The 6,274-nt window shown below is 35.2% G+C and overlaps 1 non-coding gene across 1 annotated transcript; it reads left to right on the top strand.

Annotated features, from left to right (window-relative positions):
- Positions 1-892: 892 nt before the first annotated feature.
- On the top strand, positions 893-964 carry TRNAS-GGA (transfer RNA serine (anticodon GGA)). The gene has a single exon. It is a non-coding gene; the product is annotated as a tRNA-Ser (tRNA).
- The last annotated feature ends 5,310 nt before the right edge of the window (positions 965-6,274 follow it).

The raw sequence follows: 6,274 nt of genomic DNA, 5'->3' as shown, positions 1-6,274 counted from the left end.
CACGCTATTGTAAAGTAATTAGCCTCCAATTAAATAAATTAATTTAAAAATTCATAAATAAAAATTGAGTTTCAAAACATCAGAAAAAATGAGGATATTCAAAATCCACATAGTAAGTATAGCATTATCATCCTTAATATGTAAAGGCATATGTTCTTAAAATCAGTTAGAAAAATGACAGCAGTAGAAATTAAAGAACATACAGTATAAACTTAGTAGCTATCTATAAATACAAACATGTAAAAGCATATTAGTAGTTTATAAGGAAAATAAAAGTAATATATACTACTCTTTCATTTCCCATGAAGTAACAGTTAGTAGCATTATATTTAGTGTGTTTAAGACTATTTATAGTAAAAAGAGTTTTTCTTATGTGATACCAGCTGGGACATAAAAACATTTCTGTAAGCACAGTTGGAAAATTTTATTAAGAGACTGAAATAACTTTAGGACAAGAAATTCTATGTATAGGAATTTTTCAAAATATGTGGATTTTTCTCAGGTATAGTCTAAATATCCACAAATTTGAGAAAGACTTTATAAATTACTAAGCTATATAATGGAATATTATGAAAAATGTTCAAGCCATAGTTTTAGGAAGTATTTAATGAATGGAGAAATATTTATAACACAGAGATTAGGAGATAAAAGGTAGTATGCAACTCTATATTGTATGTAATGAAAAAATATTATATCTTGTGACAAATGTGTATGTCTAAGAGAAGACATGCTTGAAACCTACCAAAATATTAATCATGATTATGTGTAAACTTCTTCTTTATACTCTGTAGACTATTCTAATTTTCAAAAATTACCATTAAGTTAATTCTTTAATCAGAAAAACCATTAGTAAAGCATAAATGATTTAAGGCCTGCTTGGGGGCTGTTTGCTTCCCTGGTGGCTCAGAGGTTAAAGCATCTGCCTGGAATGCAGGAGACCTGGGTTCAATCCCTGGGTGGGGAAGATCCCCCTGGAGAAGGAAATGGCAACCCACTCTAGTACTCTTGCCTGGAGAATCCCATGGACAGACGAGCCTGGTGGGCTACAGTCCATAGGGTCACAAAGAGTCAAACATGACTGAAGCAACTTAGCACTCACGCACAACATTAACCCTAATATTAACCATGTTACTTCATAAGTAATAACACCAACTGTATGGTTAAACGTTTTAAAACAATTTTTTCTCATAGTCTGAGAGACTGTGTAGAATTATGTTAGTATAATCTTAATATTTTGTACAGTAGCAAAAGAGGTAATGTAAGTTTATATTAGGTACTGCAAAACAAAAATTGTGTACATTATACCAGATACCCATTTTTTCTCATTTATTCATATTATTTAATAAAAATGTGTTGAACATTATGTAGAAGTTGCCATATATTCCAAAAAATTTGACAGTCCAAGAGTCACAAATTAGAATTTTAGAAAAGTAAGCAAGATGATAGGTTTTCTGTGACAAGCTGAGTTCTGAACTCCAGAGTTTTATTTACTGAGTAAAGGAATATTTGTTTATTCCCTCTAATCTTCTCAGTGCACCTCCCTATCCCCTTTATTTTTGTACATTTATCTTCCCTCATCTTTGTATTTAGTGCTTATCCTTATCATATACTTCTGTTTTTAATCAACTTCATGATTTATAACAGCATCCTCTAGCCTGTTCTAAACATAGTGGCCACTTATTAAATAAATGAAATTAATTCCATGTTTCACTCTTGCAATTACTGCTGAACTGGCAGGAGTTCAATTTTAGATTATTTTGCTCTATTCATAGATAATGCCTTTACAGGTACTGTCTATTCAATACTCTGCATGTCTAAGATGCAGTGACTTTTTCTAAATATCTAACAATGAAATTAAACTATTGAATATTTAATAATGTTTAAATATTAATGTTCTTAGAGGGCAGGAATATATAAAAATGGGATTCATATTTTATTCCTTTAGATAATGGTAGTGAAACAACAATCATTGCATCTCTTGAGCATATAGATGGATAGTTTGCTATCAAAGGCAAAACCAAGTGGGTGTTCATCAAATAAGAGTAGCTGGAGGCCTGTGTTGTTGGCTGTCAATACTTCTTGTATATTAGTGTTTGATTTCAAGATTTCCTGAATTAAACTTATCTTGATTCATTAATACTGAATATAGTAATTAAACAGCCATAGTAAAAGGTAAAAATAAAAACTTGTCTTTTTTACATAAAAAAAGTTGTGGATTTTTTAAAGATCTTAGTGAGGTGTATGTAGTTAGATGTATAGACTAAGAAAAGGAAGAGATATAATGTTTTACTTAATTGTGTTTAAAATAAATACATATTATTGCTGGGAAGAGATCTTGCCTGCAGTGTTAAAATATCAAGAAGATAGGATGAGCAGTAATTATGGTTTGAGCACTCATGTGTAAATCAACTGTCTTTAAATTGGGATGAGTGCACTATTAATTCATAGATAGTCCATTGAAGAGTTGAGAAGAAACTATTAGCAATGACATTTATATTTTTCCTGAAGATGAAATAAAAATTGTCTTGATGTTTAAAACATAAATATGTACTAGAGTCTTCACTGGGTCCTTATGTCATATTTCCTATTTCTTTGAAGAATCCGTAAGGTATTTGGGGGAAGAGTGTTGTTTGCACAAAACCAAGTGGATATTTGCATTCAGCATTTTATAAGGCTGTATAGTTTACATGTGTCTCATTAATTTATTATATGAATTATATTATGTAGTTTTTACTACATTAAACTTGTGAAAATTAATACCGGGCTCAAAATGAACCCTGCAGAATAATCCTTGGTTGAGGATAATATTAATATTTTTTTCTTCTTTTTTTAAAAAAAATAAATCTAAAGCATCAGATAAGAGACAGGGAATGTCTGACAATGATCCTGAATTATTGACTAATAGCACTCCAGTATTGACTTTTCCTTACCCCCCAAACATTTTCATAATAACACTGAAATCAATTTGGAAAGCTTAGCCTACTATATCCAAATTCTAGGGAAAAATTCCCAGGGACAATTCCAATTAAAACCTGACAGCTAAATCTGATACCCTATTTCTAAATGTTAGTTTTTACTGCTGAAATGGCTCACCATAGGTAATGAGCAGAAGTATATGTATGGACTATTCTTCTAAGTGTGGACTGATAACAACTCCATCCCTTTAGTCTTGACTGGTGTTAACTGGATGTTACAGAGCATTTGAGAGTGGCAGCTCTCAGAGACTATGTTCCAGGGTTTATTTTAGGTCATGTATGCATGCTGAGTTGCTTTCGTCGTGTCCAACTCTTTGTGACCTTATGGGCTGTAGTCCGCCAGGCTCCTCTGTCCATGGGATTCTCTAGGCAAGAATACTGGAGTGGGTTGCCATTTCCTCCTCCAGGGGATCTTCTTGACCCAGGGATGGAACTCATGTCTCTTATGTCTCCTTGCACTGGCAGGCAGGTTCTTTGCTAGCAGCACCACCTGGGAAGCCCCCTTATTTTAGGTCAGGGTTGAGCAAAGGAGATGCATTTGCTCTATCCCACAGGTTGCATTCTCAGAATACCAGCATCCCACCTAGCAAGGGGATGTAGGACCTCTGCAACTGCAAAAAGATTGTTTTATCCTAAAAAGTTTAGCAAAGATAGTATCTGGGGCTATCTGTCTGGAAACTACCACAGTAATGATGAAACCCTAGGCTTAATGATTGCTGACTAACAAAGTGATTTGGAGTTTCAGAGAGTGATCCTTGAAGGGAAAAACTGAGTCTTGGTGGGAGAACCTGTTCTCCATAGGCAGGAGACTGCTGCTCTAGAAACTATATCACTTTATCATGCAATACCCTCTAGAATGTAGCTTCCCAGGTGGTTCAGTGGTAAAGAATCCACCTGCAAAGCAGGAGATGCAGATTTGATCCCTGGAGAAGATCCCCTGGAGCAGGAAATGGCAACCCACTCCAGTATTCTTGCCTAGCGGAGTGGGTTGTCCCTTGGACAGAGGAGCCAAGTGGGCTATAGTCCATGGGGTCACAAAGAATCACACACAATTTAGCAACTGAGCATGCACTCTATAGAATATTGTAATATTCTGGAAATAAATTATGGTAATGTTGGAGGCCCAGAGAGAAAATAGAGCTAGCTAACTCAATCTTTGTTCCTCTTATACAAGATAGGAGACAGTTTTCAGACAAAACATGAGATCTATACCCGAGGCATGAGAAAAAATATTACCCATTGAGCAAGCTTCATACCAGACTCATATCTGAAAAATCATAACTAGATTCATACCTGAAAAGTAACTCAAGTTAATTTCATTGAGTTTTGCCTTTAGGAACATATTATCCACATCTGAACAATTAATAGCTAGCTATATATGATTGAACTCCTATGGCAGGTGTGTATGTCTCACTATAGATCAGAAAATATCCACCATAGCAAGAGTGTTATGGGAACAAGTCTTCTCTTTTTATCAATTTCTGGCAAGATTCATTCAAACTAAGGGACATTTTTAATTAGATTTATTTACAGTAAATTTCACACATTTCAAGTATATAATTAGATAAGCTTTGCTTTGTTTTCCCATCTATGAAAACATTACCACAATCATTACTCACATTGAGGTGAGTGTATGAACTGAATGGAATCTTTTGGAGAAATACCTTTTAAAATGAGAAGAAAATTGGACTAAACATGTTTCTAAAATTAAAGAATATATTAAAATTAAAGAATATTAATTTTATGGAAAGGTAGGAAAAATGAACTACCCTGGTGGCTCAGTTGGTAAAGTGTCTGCCTGCAATGCAGGAGACCCAGGTTCAATTCCTGGGTCAGGAAGATCCCCTGGAGAAGAAAATGACAACCCACTCCAGTACTCTTGCCTTGAAAATTCCATGGACTGAGAAGCCTGGTAGGCTAGAGTCCATGGGGCTGCAAAGAGTCGGACACGACTGAGCCGCTTCACAGGAAAAATGTAAGAGGCAGTATCCAAAAAGTGATAAAAGATTCTTAAAGTCAGATAAATGAAGAAGTAGTCACTCATTTGGGCCATGGAGGTAATTGATGGGAGATTTTAATAAAAGTGATGAGAATGGAAATCATAGTACCGGTGATTTCATGAAAATGGGAAGCAAATAAAGAGTGATCTTGACTGTAGATTACCACTTTCGGAAACTTGGCTCTGAAAGTTCCAGGAACTGTGGTAGTGAGGAAAGGATATGGGATTCATGGAGTGTGGGGGTTTGCTTACTCAGTATTTATTTTTTAAGATTGTTGATAGTTGTTCACATCTATAGATTTTTCAGAAAGTAAATAAGATGCTGAAGATTACATTTAAGTGGGGATAACTGAGAGTGTGAGGCAAATTAAGAAGAAAAAGAATAAGGACCTAGTGTATATATAGCACATGGAACTCTGCTGGACGTTATGTGGCAGCCTGGATGGGAGAGAAGTTTGGAGGAGAATGGATACATGTATATGCATGGTTGAGTCTCTTCAATCTGAAACTATCCCAATATTGTTTGTTAGTTGGCTTTACTCCAATGCAAAATGAAAAGTTTTTTTAAAAAATTGAGAGAGAAGATTTAGAGAATAAGTGGAAGGATTATACTTCAGGTTAAAGACAGTTCTACTAATGGAGGAAGAAAATGAGTAAATATCTATTTTGGCGATTTTACCTTCAGTTTTTTTCTTCCATCTCTCCTGTTCTTATTCCTCAGTCAGTTGAGTAGATTCGTCTTTCTTTACCAAGAGCCTATTTTTACTTCAGATGTCCCTATCTAAGAAATGGTACCCTCATTAATTTCGGACAAATATCTGGAATTTGCCCTCGATCTGTGCCTTTCCTTTACCTCCCACATGCAATCCATAAATACATCCTTTAATACTACCTTCAAAATAGGTCTTAAATTGAATCACTCCTTACTTTCCCAATTTAGGCCAACAGTATGTATCTTCCATGTTATTGTTTAGTTGCTAAGGAATGTCCGATTCTGTGTGACACCGTGGACTGTAGCCCGCCAGGCTCCTCTGTCCCTGGGATTTTCCAGGCAAGACTACTGGAGAGGGTTGCTGTTTCCTCCTGCAGGAGATCTTCTCCACCCAGGGTTTGAACTCATGTCTCCTACATCAACAGGCAGGTTCTTTACGACCAAGCCACCAGAGAAGCCCCTCTGTATTTATACTCCTGCTTATTATGTTATATATACTTATTTTATACATGAGTAGTTCCTTAATGGTTAGAGTGACCGTATGCTTAGCTTCCTAACTTAAACAAAGCATTTTTGATATTGATAAAA

Source organism: Ovis aries, chromosome 8 (assembly GCF_016772045.2).
Source record: "Ovis aries strain OAR_USU_Benz2616 breed Rambouillet chromosome 8, ARS-UI_Ramb_v3.0, whole genome shotgun sequence".
In the NCBI taxonomy this organism is placed as follows: domain Eukaryota; kingdom Metazoa; phylum Chordata; class Mammalia; order Artiodactyla; family Bovidae; genus Ovis; species Ovis aries.
The sequence above is the reverse complement of the archived record's forward strand: the minus strand, read 5'-3'. Positions and strand labels throughout refer to the sequence as shown.